Below are 16638 nucleotides of genomic sequence, written 5' to 3'. Positions count from 1 at the left end.
GACCTGAGTTCAATTCCAGCCTTGAGTGACTGTAAGTGTGGAGTTAACACATTCTCCCCGTGTCTGTGAGAGTTTCCTCTCAAAGTCCAAAGATGTGCAGGTTAGGTGAACTGGCCATGCTAAATTGCCCATAGTGTTCAAGGATATGTAGGTAAGCTGCATTAGTCATGGGAAATGTAGAGTAATAAGGTAAGGGAATAGGTCTGGGTGGACTCTTTGGAGGGTCGGTGTGGACGTGTGGGGCTGAATGGCCTGCTTCCACACTGTAAGGATTCTGTGACATCAGTTGGATTCCTTGTGAGCAGGAATTTGGTTGACGGACTCTACTTATGCTGAACAGCAGCTCACCCTAATCAAATGAACTTACATTTAACTAAATTAGGTGGATACAAGGAAAAATTCTCATAACAACAAAATAAAACAAAGGGATGTTCTCTGGGAATTCAAAACATTCAGGAAGTTAGGTGGTAATTGTAATTAACAATTATATTTGAGAGTGTACAGTTAAATTCCTAAAGTGAGTCTAAATCTATGCATTCTAATAATGCTGAGTGAGCAGAGGTGCTCTAAATGTAAGTAGTTTCACCTATATAAACTTAACTGCCACAATGACAAATTTATTGATTTAGAAGAAACAGAATCTGCTTTAAAAATTAAGATCAATATTAGTTTATTTCTAAGAAAGACTGGTCCCAGCTGTTCAAATCAACTCTGAAACATAGATAGCATTGTTGTAAATGATGTGAAGTTATCAACACCTTTTTGGAAGACTGAGGATACTAGGGGGCAAAACGTAACTCATAAAACATATTATAGTTAACCTCAGGGCTCGTTCACACTTTTAAACATGCTTAAAGTTCATTTCCTCAAATTGAAATCCCAGAAATGCCTTGTTCCTGCCCATGTCTGTAACTGGTTCTAACCCTACGATCATACACCTATATTCCAAGCAATCTTTAGTTTCAATTTCTGCATCAGCTGAGGGTACCATGGAAGACTTCCCTTCTCAGCCAATTCTTTTGCCTGACCACTAATTTTCTCTCTCTATTGACAGAGCATTTCTATGGTCCAGTAGGACTATGGAAACTTTACCTTTGTATTCCTCTGCTCTGTTTTGCATTGTTGGTAGCCATGTTTATAATTGTCTAGGTATTAGGCTTTGGAATATTCCTGCCACATAGGTTTTAAGGAGGGTCTTAATGAAATAAAGCTATGTGTTTGACTAAGATTTTAATTGTAATTATTATTTACACTTTGGAGTATCAAACTATGCCCTTTTACATGTGTCAGAAATGTGCTTGAATTTTCTTTTGCCAAAAATGATATATAAAGTGAATGTTGCTGTAGAATACATCTTTCTGCTTGTTGGTCATATGAATTAGTAATCAATGCAGAGGTTGGGTAGGAGTGTGAGAGAATGGGGTGGGGGTTTGGGTTAGTAAGGGAATGGGATAGTGTGGGTGAATAGGGATGTGAGATTGTGGTCAATGGGAGCATCAGTTAGAATGGGGGATGGGGCAGATAGTTGGGGAAGTAAAGGAGAATGAAGCAAAATGTAGGAAATGTAGGTGGGGAATATGTAAGAGTGAAGAGTGGAATGTAGCGGGTAACTGTGATGGGGATATTGGGAGGGATGAGGGCTGATTAGTAGAGGTAATGGGGATGTGTGGATACAGAAGAAAAAGTGAAATATTACTTTAAGACATATTACTTTTAGACTTTTAAGATAAATATTTGAAGCCATTTAGAACTATAAAAACTAAAAATTATTTCTAAAACAGTCTTGCCAAAATATAGCAACAAAATTTTGACTTTGTTGCTTCCCTTTCTCCATGTCCACAATCTTGCCTCCTTCCCCAATATTAGTCACTTTGCCATAATTATCCAAACATAACAATTACACACGGTGGCAGTAAGCATTATTACATATATTCTTTCTCATCAGGAGCAAACAGTAACAGGCAATATTGGTGAAGGAACTGAAAGCCCAAAGAGCTCATAAGCAACTGTAATTGGATTACATTCCTCTTTGTGAAGATGAGATTATATATTCATTGGTCTGACACTGGTTTGCTGCAGGTTATGGAAAATATAAATGTTATCAAAAAGAAGTAACTTCTTTAAACATTCAAATGAGTTACAAACAAAGCAGTTTTATTTGATATTTCTTTCCATGTCTGTTTCATCAAGTATTTCCAAATAGAATTTGAATTAAACGAGTCCTCAAGACGTTACTGAGCCACTGACTCCGAGGATTTGCAGCATCAGGGAGTTGAATTAATGCCAGCCGATAACACCATCAACAAAGTTGCCTCAGATTTGGTTTTGTGCATGGTTTCAAAACATTTTACAAACCAAATCAAAAATAACAAGAGAAAGCTTTTTTTTTGCATGTTCACTTTGGATTTTCATATCAAAGAGGTTTACAGCACCATTTAGACAATTGTATCTCTACAGATGTTTTCACGAAAGTAATCCCATTCCCCTGCTCTCTTTCATTGCCCTGAAACATCCTCTATTTAAATATTTATCTAATTTTCTGTCAAAAGATAAAATGCTCCCTTCTGCAACCATTCTCAATGGCAGCACTTTCTGAAATATTTTGCAACATGACAGCATATTATCAGTGCTGGAAATTAGTACAATCCAAGAGACCAGCAAAAACTAAACAGCAATAACACAGCATGGTAACATTCAGAAATAACCATTCATGTTCACATTTGATAGATCAACATTTCTTTCATATAAACACAAACACCTGTGTTTTTAAAGCACTTGTGATAAGATTATTTTATGTACTTATGCAGGTCTCAGCCTTGTTCTTCAGATTGCCCAGTGACAGAAGATTCAGTGAAGATCTTGTCTCCCCACACTCACACAATAATCAGCCTATGTTCCACCACTTTCAGCCATGCCCACACATACACTAACCAGCCCCTAGCCCCATCCAACTCACAGTAATTAGCCCTTCTCCTGTCTCCTCTTCAATCCCTTAGGCACACAGTAATGGGTCCCTGATCCACGAACATCACCTGACCACATACAGTATTCACTCCCCTTTCCATCACAACCCTATACACAAGGTACCTGTCTCCTCTGTCCACCCATACACGCAGAAACCTCTTCCTCTTTTCACTAAGCCCCACTCCAGTTATCATTGCTGTCTTGGGTGAGGGAGCTCATCACCCCAAATGCTGTTTCCACAACATCTACATTGTGAACCACTGTTCTATAGCAAAGTATTATATGATCCGACAACACACTGTAACAAAATTTCCACTAACTCTCCTCATTCAATTAGCAACAATTTTAAATTGACAATCTTTAACAACAATCTTATGACCAGTGTTTTTTTTTCATTTCAGTCTATCAAAATCCTTTACAAGTTTAAGCACCATTCTGATGAAAGATCACTGAACCCGAACGTTAACTTTCCTTTCTTCCCACAGATGCTATCAGATCTGCTGAGTTTCACTGGTATTTTCTGTTTTTGTCCAAAATATCCTCCAACTCCTCACTGTTCCATTGAATTTATTTCTGATTCCCCAATTTGACTCTTAACAGTAGGAAATTATTGGATTGATTCTAAAGGGGAGGCAATGACCCAGTGGTATCATCTATAGACTATTAATCTAGAGACCCAGATAATGTTCTGGGAACTGAAGTTTGAGTCCTGTCATACCAGTTGGTAGAATTTGAATTCAATAAAAAAAATCTAGAATTAAGAGTCTATTGATGACCATGAATCAATTGTTGGAAAAACCCATCTGGTTCACTTATGCCCTTAAGGGAGGGAAACTGCCATCCTTACCAGGTCTGGCCTCCACGTGACTCCAGACTTAGAACAATGTGGTTGACTCACAACTGCCCTTTGGCCAATTAATGATGGGAAATAAATGCAGGCCTGGCTAGAGATGCCTTCATCCTGTGAATGAATAACAATTTAAAAAATAGAAGACAAATTCTTACTTAGAAAGATACAGATTAATGAAAAACTCAAATTTAACCAGACACAGCTTTGTCTGACTAATACAAGTTCATTCAAATAAGAGCGTTTACAAAATAAGGGAAAGTATATTATCAAGAGCTCGATTCTAAGTTTCACATATATACCTAGAATACATCATACAGGTTTCAGATTTAAAATAATGTGTTAATTCTTAAATGACAAACTGTAAAGGTTGAGGACTGCTTGCTATGTAATTTCTTTTTGAACTTCAGCAACAGTATCAAGCACTTCCAGGAGTCACTGGTTTCTTGACTACTACAGGCATTGGTCACATCCTCTTGCCATTGGCACAACTGCATCATTCTAGCATTTATCTTCCTCTCATCAAATTGATACCAAATTGATGCTAAATAAAAGTCAATCTTATAATTCTGAACCACACAACGCTAATGGCACAGATGCTTCCACGCTTTACCTCTGACTGCAACGAACACTATTTTTGTCATGCTGCTGCAAAGATAGTGTGCATTCAGGGACATGCACCCAGCTCATAGATGTGACCTGGCTAAATATCTGGGACCTCAACTTTCTTTCATAGCACTCACTCTCTCAGATCCCACCTGGATCCTCACAGAATCCTTAACTTGCACTGCCGTGACATTTTACACTTTTTCTTCTCAACCAAAAATTTCAAGCGTATACTACAACTGTTGCCATCATCAACATTGGCGTCGGGGCTGTTTTACTGCAGGATGACAAGATGGGGATTGACAGTTATTTTTCAAAGATATAGTCTGTATGTTTCAGCACAGCCTTCAAGGTTTTAAAAGCACTTTGACCATTTTGCGACCATTCAAATTTTCTGCCTTTTTAAACAGGATTGTTAAGTGTGCAATGATAGTGCTGAAATTTGAAACAATCCTGTGATCCAATCTACTCTACCCAAATGACATCAAATTTCCCATTTTGTCCTAGGAATAGGAAAATAAAATATGGTCAGTACTTTCATTTTTCTAGGTGTTATTTGAATTTATCCCATGGTATGGCAGTCACCTAAGACCTGACAAATTCACTCTTAGCCAAATTGATAAACCATATGGCTGTTTGTAGTTCAGTCAAATAGTTCAGTCAAATGATATAAGTTTTCTTCCCAAGTTTGATGAAAAGTGATATAAATGACACAATTGTATAATCTTTTTATTAATTTATTGGTTACTTATTTAAATGTTGTTCATGCATTTTTCATTTTATATTGCACGTTTTGCGGTCTATCAGCTGTTACAAAAGCTGTTATTTCATTAATTCTATCAGTTAATGAAATTTACCAATAATCTTATACAAAGTCAATTTTTGTGACAAATTGTGCCTATCCAAGTCAATTAATATAGTATTCCACTCTACGTATAAGATATGAGTCCACTTTAATTATCGTGTTGAGTTTGTGTAATAAGTAAGGTCCTGGGAGTGTTGCTGAACAAAGAGGCCTTGGAATGCAGGTTCATTATTCCTTGAAAGCGGAGTCACAGCTAGATGGGATAGTGAAGAAAGCATTTGGTATGCTTGCCTTTATTTGTCAGTGCAATGAGTAAAAGAGTTGAGAGGTCATGTTGCAGTTATACAGGACATTGATTAGGCTATTGTTGGAATACTATTGGAATGCATGTAATTCTGGTCTTTGTGCTATAGGAAGCATGTTGTGAAACTTGAAAAATTCAACTTGAAAAGGATATTGGTCGAAAAGTGTGGTGCTGGAAAAGCACAGCTGGTCAGGCAGCATCCAAGGAGCAGGAGAGTCAATGTTTCAAGCTTGAGGTCTTCATCAGGAATGAGGGCTTTTCCAGTACCACACTTTTCAACTCTGATCTCCAGCATCCACAGTCCTCACTTTCTCCTCAGAAAAGGATGTTGTCAGGGTTGGAAGTTTTAAGCTATATGGAGAGGCTGAATAGACTGGAGTTATTTTCCCTGGACTGTCAGAGGCCGAGGGATGACCTTATAGAGATTTATAAAATCATGAGGGACATGCATAGGGTAAATAGACAAAGTCTCTTCCCCAAGTTGGGGGAGTCCAAAACTTGAGGGCATAGATGGAGAGGTGAGATCAGAAAGATTTAATAAGGACACAAGGGCCAATGTTTCATGCAGAGGGTGGTGCATGTATGGAATGAACTGCAAGGGGAAGTGGTGGTGGCTGGTACAATTACAACATTTAAAATGGCATCTGCATAGCAAGATGAACAAGAAGGTTTTAGAGAGATATTGGCCAAATAGTGGAAAATGGGAGTAGATTTATTTAGGACACCTGGTCAGCATGGATGAGTTGGACCAGAGGGTCTGTTTCTGTGCTAAGATCTCTATGACTCTATGACTCGAAATACATAATCTTTGTGACCCGTCCAGTTTTGACACCATCACAATTGGTAAACTCCAGCTTCTATGAGCCAGTTCAATAATATTGTTGATCATGAACTTAACCTCTTTCCTCATCTGATCTAATTTCTCTGCATTGAGTACTTATGGGCATTACTTTATAAGCAACAATATATGCACTGCCAGCAGTAGTAGTACAGTCAGATATTTTAGGGACATTTAAGTAACTCTTGGATAGGCACATGGATGATAGTTGAAGGGTGTGTAGGTTAGTTTGATCTTAGAATAGGATAAAAGGTTGGCACAACATCAAGGGCCAGCACTGTGCTGTACTGTTCTATGTTTTATGTTCTAACATATTCCCCACATTCACACCATGATTTGCTAAAACGGTTGTCCTGGCTTGATCCCACAAATTGGCTTATAATTCTGTAGTAGCCTTTGGAAGTCATGTCTTTGGTTTTCTGCAAGATGGAACACGATTATATCTAACCTTTTAAGTACCTCTATACTTTCCAACCCAATAGTTGGAGATTAAGTTTTGAATGCTCCATTTTGTATTCATTCTCCAATTACACTGATGTTTCTGTTTCACTCCCTACCTTGTCCTCTCATCTCTGTCATAACATATCTTTGACACGTTAACATGACACACTTGCTGACTCTTTCACCAGTCTGGAGTACTTACTAAATAATTCACATAAATGAGTTTCATTCTGATTTGATAAGGTCCAATGAACCTTGTTTTTAATGGCTCCCACTGCAACTCCCAGGTCATTTCCTCTGCCCTGAAGCTCTTCAACCATGTCGTGAACCATGCCAGAGAAGTTTAATGGAAGGAAGATTCAAGCAGGGTACCATTTTTCTTCTCAGGTAAATGTTTAAAAAGGGAAAGTTGTCATAACCTTACCAGACCATAGGTCTGCTCTTATTAGAGAGAGAGAGAGATGACTGGTGGTGGTTTGACCTGAGGGTCACCACACCCCAGGTAGGGGACAATTTGAAAAGGAGAGTCCTTCATGGTATTCTCAGCTGTTGTGAGAATTGAACTCATACTGTTGGCATCGCATTACGTTGCAAAGCAGCGAACTGAGCTAACTGACCCTCTGGTGAATGTGTAAGAATGCATTATTTGAAAGAAAGCTGGGAATTTCTCTCAATGTCACAGTGTATATTTACTTTGCCCTCAACATCACAAACAAATTATCCAGTCATTATCTCCCAGTTGTCCATGGGGTCTTCCTGTTATTTGGTCCTACATAATACAATGGAGCCTAACTTTGATATATTTCGTTGGCTGACAAACATTTATTTGAGGATAAGTTACTGAGGCTAAGAAATGTCCTAAATGGACATAATTCATCGTTCTCTACGAAATGTGAAAATTATAATGGTGTCCCTTTATTGTTTGACCATTTCACTAAACACATCATCAGTTGGCCTATTTGGGGAGCATTGTGTGCAAAATATCACATTTTGACCTTAATAATGACTGAGTGCAAAATAAAATGAAATATTTAGGTACCATGTTATTGTATTAATGGTTTGCAGAAATAATGTAATTTGATGTAGTTTACTTTTAAAAGACTGAAATGTTTGGATTGATTAATTAGCATAACAGAAACAAAAAAGTATAAAACAATTGCATGATCACTATTAAACATGAAGTGAATAAATAAACTTTGTGAGCTTGTGATAAAAGAGATGGTAAAAAGAGAAACAATGAGAAGAAATCATTATCAAAGGTTGAATTTAGGTGGAAAAAGTTATGAAAATGCCTAATCAATACAAAGGTATTTGATTTTAAATGGTATCAAAAGCTAAAGAACAAATAATGTGAGAAATAATAGCAGGGGTAAATCATACTCCCTCTTGAGCCTATTCTGACATTCAATAAGAACATAGTTGATTTGATTTGGCCTCCACTTTCCTACTTATTCCTCTATAGTTCAAGGGTTTATCAGTCAGCTCTGAATATATTCAATGCCTTAACCTTCACAGCTCTCCCCAGTTGAGAACCCCAAACATTCATGACTTCCTACAGATATTATATTTTTCTTCATCAGCATTTTAAGTGGATAATCTCTCTTATTTTGAAATGGTGCCCCATAGTCTAGATGCTCATTCTCAGAAAAATGTTGTTATTCTCATCAAAGCATGGATCAGTGAGGTTCCAGGTTGTTCCTGCCCATTGATTCCATTCCAGCTCTGGGAGAGTAATTCAGTGGAAGTTCCTGCTCCTACCTTTTCTGCAGGGCCCTGCATTTTCATTTTGCTTCTTTTTGCTAATTATCTTTTCAGGTCGCTGATTGAAGCTGCCTCTTCTGTACTCTCAGGCAGAACATTCCAGATTCTAATTCAGTTGCCTGAATGCTTTTCATCATGTCCCCATTTATTTCTTCCAGTTACCTCGTGTTAGTGCCTTTTGGTTCTCAACCCCTAAATCAATGGAAACAGTTTCTCACTCTCGACCTGTTCCAGAATCCTCATAAATTTGAAAACCTTCAACAAATCTATTTTCAATCTTCTATTTACCAAGAAGAAAAGTTCTAAGTTTACCCCATGGCTGATGTTCAACAATCCCTCAAACCATTCTTATTTGCACTATCTATAGAACCTTCAAATCCTTTCTTAACTGTGTACAAAGTTAAAAATCACACAACACCAGGTTATAGTCCAACAGGTTTAATTGGAAGCACTAGCCTTTCAGAGTGTTAACATTATAAACCCCAGTCCAATGCCGGCACCTCCAAATCATTTCTTAATTGTGGTGACTGTGATATTAAAGAGTTAATTTGTTCTGCTGACCTGCAGGAAATTTGATGTCCCAAGGCTTGGGTGGAATGCATCTGACTTACAGATCGATTGTAAGAAACTTACATTATCATTTCCTATTATTCAGAGCCATTTACATGACCATTTCCTTGCCACTCAGAGCTATTTACATTTTCACCCCCTATCCAGAAATCAATAAGAACATTACAGTTGGAATTTAACTACTTCCCGATTGTGACAAAAAAATATACAATTCACACCAGATCTGGCCATCATGGGATGATTTGCATTACATTGTTTTTGGAGATGATATGGTCACTGCATTGTGTCTTGAGTGGCATGTGACTAAGAGGGGGATGGCTGGGGCTTGTCTTATGGGCATTACTAACTGTGATGCAAACATTTTGTATAAAGGAAGGACTGTTTCCGTTGTTCAGAGAGAGCTTCCCTGGACACGCTTCGCAAGCATGGCAAAGAGTGTTCAGCGTTTCTCCAATGCTTGTATCGTACTGTACTGTGCTTAATAACATTTGGTTGTTGTTCACAGAAGTTGGCGTATTGCAGTTGTATCAAGTGTGTAAGAAACTCAGAAAAAAAGAACTCAACAGTGACATGATCTGGACTGGAACAGTGCTTTTAAAGGTTCGTCATAACTCCCTTGCTCTTGTACTATATTCTGCTACTTGTAAAGCCCAGGAACCTATAAGCTTTATTTATTACTTTATTAACAAGTTCATCTGCCCTTCTACCTCCCATGATTTGTATGAAGGTTCACCTGACCACCCTCTGCTTCAATGTGTCCTTTAGAATTATACCCTTTATTTTATACTGTCTCTCCTTGTTCTTCCTACAAAAATGAATCTCTTCACTCTTAGTCCTACCAATGTCATTAGTACTTATCTAGATCTCAAGTATATCTTCAACCTCCTACTCCAAGTTTCACCCAGTCATGAGGACTTGTTCTTAAATCTCACGATGGGCAGACAACACAACCTTTTATACTCATACTCTCATCTGCAGACAGCAGTTTCCATCCTGTTAACTGTATAGCCCTACTTTAAAAAATTATTTTCAAACATGTGAGCATTGCTTACAAGTCCAATATTTGATACCCATTCTTAATTGTCTTTGGGAAGAAATGGCAAACTATGTCCCTGAACCACGGTGCCATTAGGAAGGCAATTGCAGTTTTTTCTTTCCAACCAAGTGACAGTCAAGGAATGGTGATATAATTCCAAATCAGTATGCCCATGTGTCTTGAATGAGAATCTGTAGTTTGTGCTGATCTCATGTATCTGCTGTCCTGATCTTAATGACAGAGGTCAAAAATTTATCAGGCAGTATCAAAGGAAGCCTTGTGAGTTACTGCAGTACCTGTTGGAGATGGCATACTATGTTGCTACTGTGCATTGGTGATGGAGAGAATGAATGTTTGAAGTAGTGGGTGTGATGCTAATTAAGAGGACTGTTTTGTCCTGGATAGTGTTGATCTTCTTGAATTTTGTTGCAATTGCACTTATCCAGGCAAGTGGACAATATCTCATCATACTCTTGACTTAGACCTTGTAGATGGTTGACAGGATTTGGAGAGGCAGGATGTACATAACTCACCACAAAATTTCCAGCTTCTGATTTGGGTCTTGTAACCACAGTATTTATATGGCTAGTCCAGTTATGTTTCAGCCCTAGGGTATCAATGTGGACTTCAACAGTTTCCTCATTTCCCCATCCCCCCACCTCACCCCAGTTCCAAACTTGTAGCTCAGCACTGTCCCCATGATTTGTCCTACCTGCCTATCTTCTTTTCCACCTATCCATTCCACCCTCCCCCCGACCTATCACATTCATCCCCTCCCCCACTCACCTATTGTACTCTATGCTACTTTCTCCCCACCCTCACTCTCCTCTCACTTATCTCTCCACCCTTCAGGCTCTCTACCTGTATTCCTGATGAAGGGCTTTTGCCCGAAACATCGATTTTACTGCTCCTCGGATGCTGCCTGAACTGCTGTGCTCTTCCAGCACCACTACTCCAGAATCTGGTTTCCAGCATCTGCAGTCATTGTTTTTACCTTGTTGATTTTAACCCTACTGCGAATCCTATTGCAAGGATGCCTGCCTTGAAGAAGTTTTCCTCCTCTCTCCACAAGAATCTCAGGGAGTCCCTCTCCCACTGCAACTCCCAGATCATTTCCTCTGCCCTGAAGCTCTTCAACCATGTCCTGAAACCAAACCGACATTTCCGCCACCTCCAAACAGACCCCACCACCAGGGATATATTTCCCTCCCCACCCCTTTCCGCCTTCCGCAAAGACCGTTCCCTCCGTGACTACCTGGTCAGGTCCACGCCCCCATACTACCCACCCTCCCATCCTGGCACCTTCCCCTGCCACCACAGGAATTGCAAAACCTACGCCCACACCTCCTCCTTCACCTCCATCCAAGGCCCCAAAGGAGCCTTCCACATCCATCAAAGTTTTACCTGCACATTTATTGTATCCGTTGTTCCTGATGCGGTCTCCCCTACATTGGGGAGACTGGACGCCTCCTAGCAGAGCGCTTCAGGGAACATCTCCGGGACACCACACCAATCAACCCCACCGCCCTGTGGCCCAACATTTCAACTCCCCCTCCCACTCTGCCGAGGACATGGAGGTCCTGGGCCTCCTTCACCGCCGCTCCCTCACCACCAGACGCCTGGAGGAAGAACGCCTCATCTTCCTCTTCGGAACACTTCAGCCCCAGGGCATCAATGTGGACTTCAACAGTTTCCTCATTTCCCCATCCCCCATCTCACCCCAGTTCCAAACTTCCAGATCAGCACTATCCTCATGATTTGTCCTACCTGCCTATCTTCTTTTCCACCTATCCACTCCGCCCTCCCCCCGACCTATCATCTTCATCCCCTCCCCCACTCACCCATTGTACTCTATGCTACTTTCTTCCCACCCCCACCCTCCTCTAGCTTATCTCTCCACGCTTCAGGCTCTCTGCCTGTATTCCTGATGAAGGGCTTTTGCCTGAAACATCGATTTCGCTGCTCCTCGGATGCTGCCTGAACTACTGTGCTCTTCCAGCACCACTAATCCAGAACCCAGTTATGTTTCAGTCATTCTAACCCTCAGGATGTTGATGGGGGAGAATTCAGTGATGGTAACACTTGAATGTGATGGGTGAATGGTTTGATTCTCTCTTGTCAGGGAAGGAAATTGCCAAGCATGAAAAATACTTGCCGTTTCTCAGCCCAAGCCTGAATACTGTCTAGCTATTGCTGCAGGTGGACCCAAACTAGTTCAGTATTGGGGAAATCCTGAGCAGTACTGAGCACTGTATAATCATTATCAAACATCACTTCTGATCTTATGGTGCATGTTCCTTATCACTGTCCCTCCAATCTAATATCCCTGCAGCGCTGTTAATTTGCTCATTCTCCCTGACAACGCTGCCCTTGTTCCACAGGAATCTGTTAGACTCGAAACGTCAGCTCTTTTCTCTCCTTACAGATGCTGCCAGACATGCTGAGATTTTCCAGCATTGTCTCTTTTGGAATCTGTTGGGACTTTTGTAAGGACTGTGATTCCTGAGGTGCTCTCTTCAGGGTCCCTGAATTGCGTGTTTTTTTTTACTTCCCATCCTGAAGAAAAGCATCATACACAAACAAGTAGTTTACTTCAGCATTATTTAATGTGCAAACAGGCTGAAGATACCTTTCCAAACATTACACACTATTTCGACTTCCATAGGTATTCGAGCGATGTGAATGTTCCAGGCTGAGTGAGAGCGAAGCAAAGGCATTGAGACTTCTCTCTGCTTAGGAATTGCTGCTTGTGTAATACGTGTTTACTTGTACAGGAGAGAGATTCATTCGGAATCCATTCCCACTCATTTTATCCAAATCTGTACCATGTTAAAAAAGGCTGATTTTCGTTCTTGACGTTTGCCTCACTTCTTTTGGCGCGGCAGTGAATAATCTCTTCCTTTCCTGACAACTTTGCTTTGCATTTTCTAGAAATGGACTACTGCTTTGCACCAACTTCTGGGAAAGTTGCATCCGGAAAGCTCCAGTGAACCCCAGCAGATGTGTCCAGGCACTTTTGAAGTAGACAGTGCGCGCGTGCAAAACACTCACCCGCTCCTCGGAGGCGCGCCTCGCGCTGCGGGCGGTGGCTGGGCGAGGCTCCGGCGCGAGCGCGCACGAGCGCGTCCCCACTCCCCTCCCTCCCCTCCACACCCCTCCGGGCGCAACCCCGCCCCCTGACGCTCCTGTCTGACTCTCAGTCTGCAAGCGCCGAGCCGGCAGCAGCAGCAGCTTCAGATCTGCAGGTAGGTGCAACGTAAAGCACAGACAAAGAATGTGACACGCCTGGGCGAAAAAGAAAACACCCACCTCTCTTTCTTGTGGGTGGAAAGAGTCTGCCCGGCTCCAGAAACCATCTCTATTTGAGTTTGTGTGTGTGTGAGAGAGAGAGAGAGAGAGAGAGAGGGTGGGGGGAGAGCGAAGGAGACGCTGTCAGAAAGGATCACTTTGCTGCTTTTTTTCAGACTGGTCCACGATGGATGGGGAAGCTTTGGGCTCCAACACACTATTTGGACATTTTTCTTATTGTTCCCTGCTCCTTCTCGTCTGCTCGTTACCCCCTCCAGTCCCATTTTGTTTCTTTTTATTTGGGTTTAACCCTCCCCACACATGTCAAACTGATGCAGCCGGAGCCCTTTCCTCCCTGCTCTCATTCTTTTTTCCAGCACTGTCATCCATTCTTGGCTCGGCTGCGAACAACGGGAGAGGAAATCTCTGTATACCAGTTACACATGACCATTCCCATCCCACACCCTCACAACACCCCCCCCCCCCCCCATCCACACACCCACACACCCACAGCCCCCCCCCCCAACATATACCCCCCCAACATATACCCCCCCCCAACATATACCCCCCCCAACATATACCCCCCCCACATATACCCCCCCCCACATATACACCCCCCCCATACACTCCCTCATATATAGACCCCCATACACCCACGCCCCATTATCTTTAATATATTATTGAGGGGCTGTGCTGGGGTAGAAGAGGGGAAAAAAAACTGGAAATATTTGTTGAAGATAATGGATCTAACGTGTCTTTGTCTGCGTGGGAATTTCAGGAAAATTGTGCGTACCTCTTGTTAAGCTGCCGGTTGTCTGCAGCTCATTATAGCTTTGGGTGGGGGTTTGAGGGGGGGGGTGTAAGTGGAGAGAAGTCTGAATGGTCTCTCTCTTTTGTTCTGTTTCTAGCTTCCCATCAGTGATTTATGAATTAAGATCTTCCCCCTCCCCACTCGATTTGACAGTTATAGATCAAAATCGGCGCCGGGACCTTTTTATATCGTAATGTAAGAATCGATTGGAAAACACATGCCTTTTTTTAAAAAAAACAAGAGCAGGACTGCGGAGAGATAATTATTTTCAAAGCGCACATTATTCCAGGCATCTGTTTGGGGGAGTGGGCAATGGTATTTAAAATGCGTGTGGACCAGAGCAGTTATCCCACTGGCTTTCTCCATTGTGCTCTCACGCTGGTAATGGCAGGCTCTGGTATTATCAGCAATTGACAGAATATTCCAGCGGCTGTGCGATGCAGCGTGAACCGCCTCCCAGCCTCAGCTAACGGTACTGCTGCTAATGGCAGCGAGAAAAGGGATTGATGTGTGTGCTGCAGTGGGCTCTGGCAATGAACAAGATTAACAAGAGGGATATTCCCGGAGACCGAGCGCGTCTGCGTCTCAGCACCCCCTCCACCTTGGGGTGGGGGTGGGGGTGGGGGTGGGGGTCGGTGGTGCTAATGGTCTCCAAGGGAAGAGCTGCAGCACAACCCACCTGTCTGCCAGATGGTGCTGGGAGCCGGGTCCTCCAATTCCGCTGTTAACGCTGCAATTGACATTCATTTTACATAGTAACCACTGCACACAAAGCCAGGCTGTTCAATGGCCTGATCCGGTTCTTTTATTTGTCTCTGCATGGTCTAAGAGTCAGATATTCCTCGTTGTATACTTTCGCATCTGAGGCTTCGGCATTTGTGTGCAAACCAATTTCGGTTTCCAAACCGAAAAGAAAATTGGAAGCAATTTGAAATAAAGCAATCCAGGATTCGGTCATGCATTAACCCTTTCTGTGCCGATTTGGGATGTGCCACCCTCGGGTTACAGGGAACTATTGCACAAAAGGCGAAAAATGATTCGGGTTTGTTACATGCTTGGAGAGAAATTTAAAAAAAGGCTTTTGTTCTGAATGTATGAATGGCTTGGCTCAAGGGGGCAACAAATATTCAGCACGAGACTTTTGATGGTTTTCCAGCTGCCGAAATTGCGATAGGGAAGCTCAGTTGTTGTTATCTGTTTTAAAAGGCCAATGTGCGAGCGATCATTGTGATGTGTTACATACAATAAGACCCTTGGGAGTAATTGACTGGAACAGTTCCAGTTATGTCATAAATCACAGGGATCCGACGAAATGGTTTGTGAATAGCATCTTGTGTTACAGCCTTTAACACGAGCAGGTCTTTACAGTTTATACAATGGTTACCTTTTTTGTTTTATCTTCCCAACCCTTTTTTGTTGGACGTTTCCCATGTCGGTGGATTAATGCATGACCATAGTAGAGTTAAAATGCCTGGTAAACTTAGTTCCAAGTTTCAGGTGACCTCCTTTGTTGTTCTAATCTTGCGTTTTGCATCTGTTGGCCATACATCAGTGTATTTTGATTTGTCCAGACAGTAATAAGTGGTATACTTTGGGGAATTGGGTATTGCAATTAAACTTGACCTGATCTCCTCTATCCCCATATCAATTCACTTCTTCTGGAAGTCATCAGATAACAACCAAGATTATGAAACCTGGTTATAGAGAATGGAAATAGACCCTTTAGTTTATCTCAACCATGCCAACTAAACTTCCCAGACTAAACTAGTCTCACTTGCCAACATTTGGCCTGTATCCCTCTCAACCTTTTGATTTGTGTAGCTGTCAGAATATCTTTTAAATTTTGTATCTATACCTGCACCTACCACTTTCTTTGGACAGTCAATCCACACATGTGAACCACTCCTCAGGTCCCTTTTAAATCTATCTCCTCTGACCTTAAAAGTATGTTTCCTAGTTTTGAAACCCCCAAGTGAAGGTGAACAGTAAAGGCCTTTTTCCCTAATATATGTCCCTCATGATTTTATAAACCTCAACCCTTAATCTCCTACACTCCAATGAAAACAATCCCAGCCTATGTAGCCTCTCCTCATAACTGAAACCCGCCAGAACTGGCAACACCCTGGTAAGCCTTTTCTGAATTCCAGCCAATTTAATAATATCCTTCCTATGGCAGGGTGGCCAGAACTATTCAGTACCCCAAAAGTGGCCTTACCAACATCCTGTACAATGTCAACATGACATACCAACTCCTATTCTCAGTAGTCTGAGCAATATAAGGTAGCATGCTAAACACCCTCTTAACCACCCTGCCTCCCTTTGATGTAACTTTCAAAGAACTATGCACCTGAACCCCGAGATCTCTGT

At 41.5% G+C, this 16638-nt stretch overlaps 1 protein-coding gene across 15 annotated transcripts in view; it reads left to right on the top strand.

The window, feature by feature from the left end:
• Positions 1-13312: 13312 nt before the first annotated feature.
• The window catches only part of map2 (microtubule-associated protein 2), a 258873-nt gene continuing 255547 nt past the window's right edge, over positions 13313-16638 (top strand). For 13 of the 15 annotated variants that reach the window (XM_072578789.1, XM_072578787.1, XM_072578800.1 and 10 more), the window contains exon 1: positions 13313-13417. The gene's annotated coding sequence lies outside the window, so the exon portion shown is untranslated. Of the gene's footprint in view, positions 13418-14374; positions 14467-16638 lie in introns of those variants that run through there. The other 2 variants (XM_072578780.1, XM_072578782.1) reach the window with 2 other exon arrangements.

Source organism: Chiloscyllium punctatum, chromosome 10 (assembly GCF_047496795.1).
Source record: "Chiloscyllium punctatum isolate Juve2018m chromosome 10, sChiPun1.3, whole genome shotgun sequence".
NCBI lineage: Eukaryota > Metazoa > Chordata > Chondrichthyes > Orectolobiformes > Hemiscylliidae > Chiloscyllium > Chiloscyllium punctatum.
The sequence above is the reverse complement of the archived record's forward strand: the minus strand, read 5'-3'. Positions and strand labels throughout refer to the sequence as shown.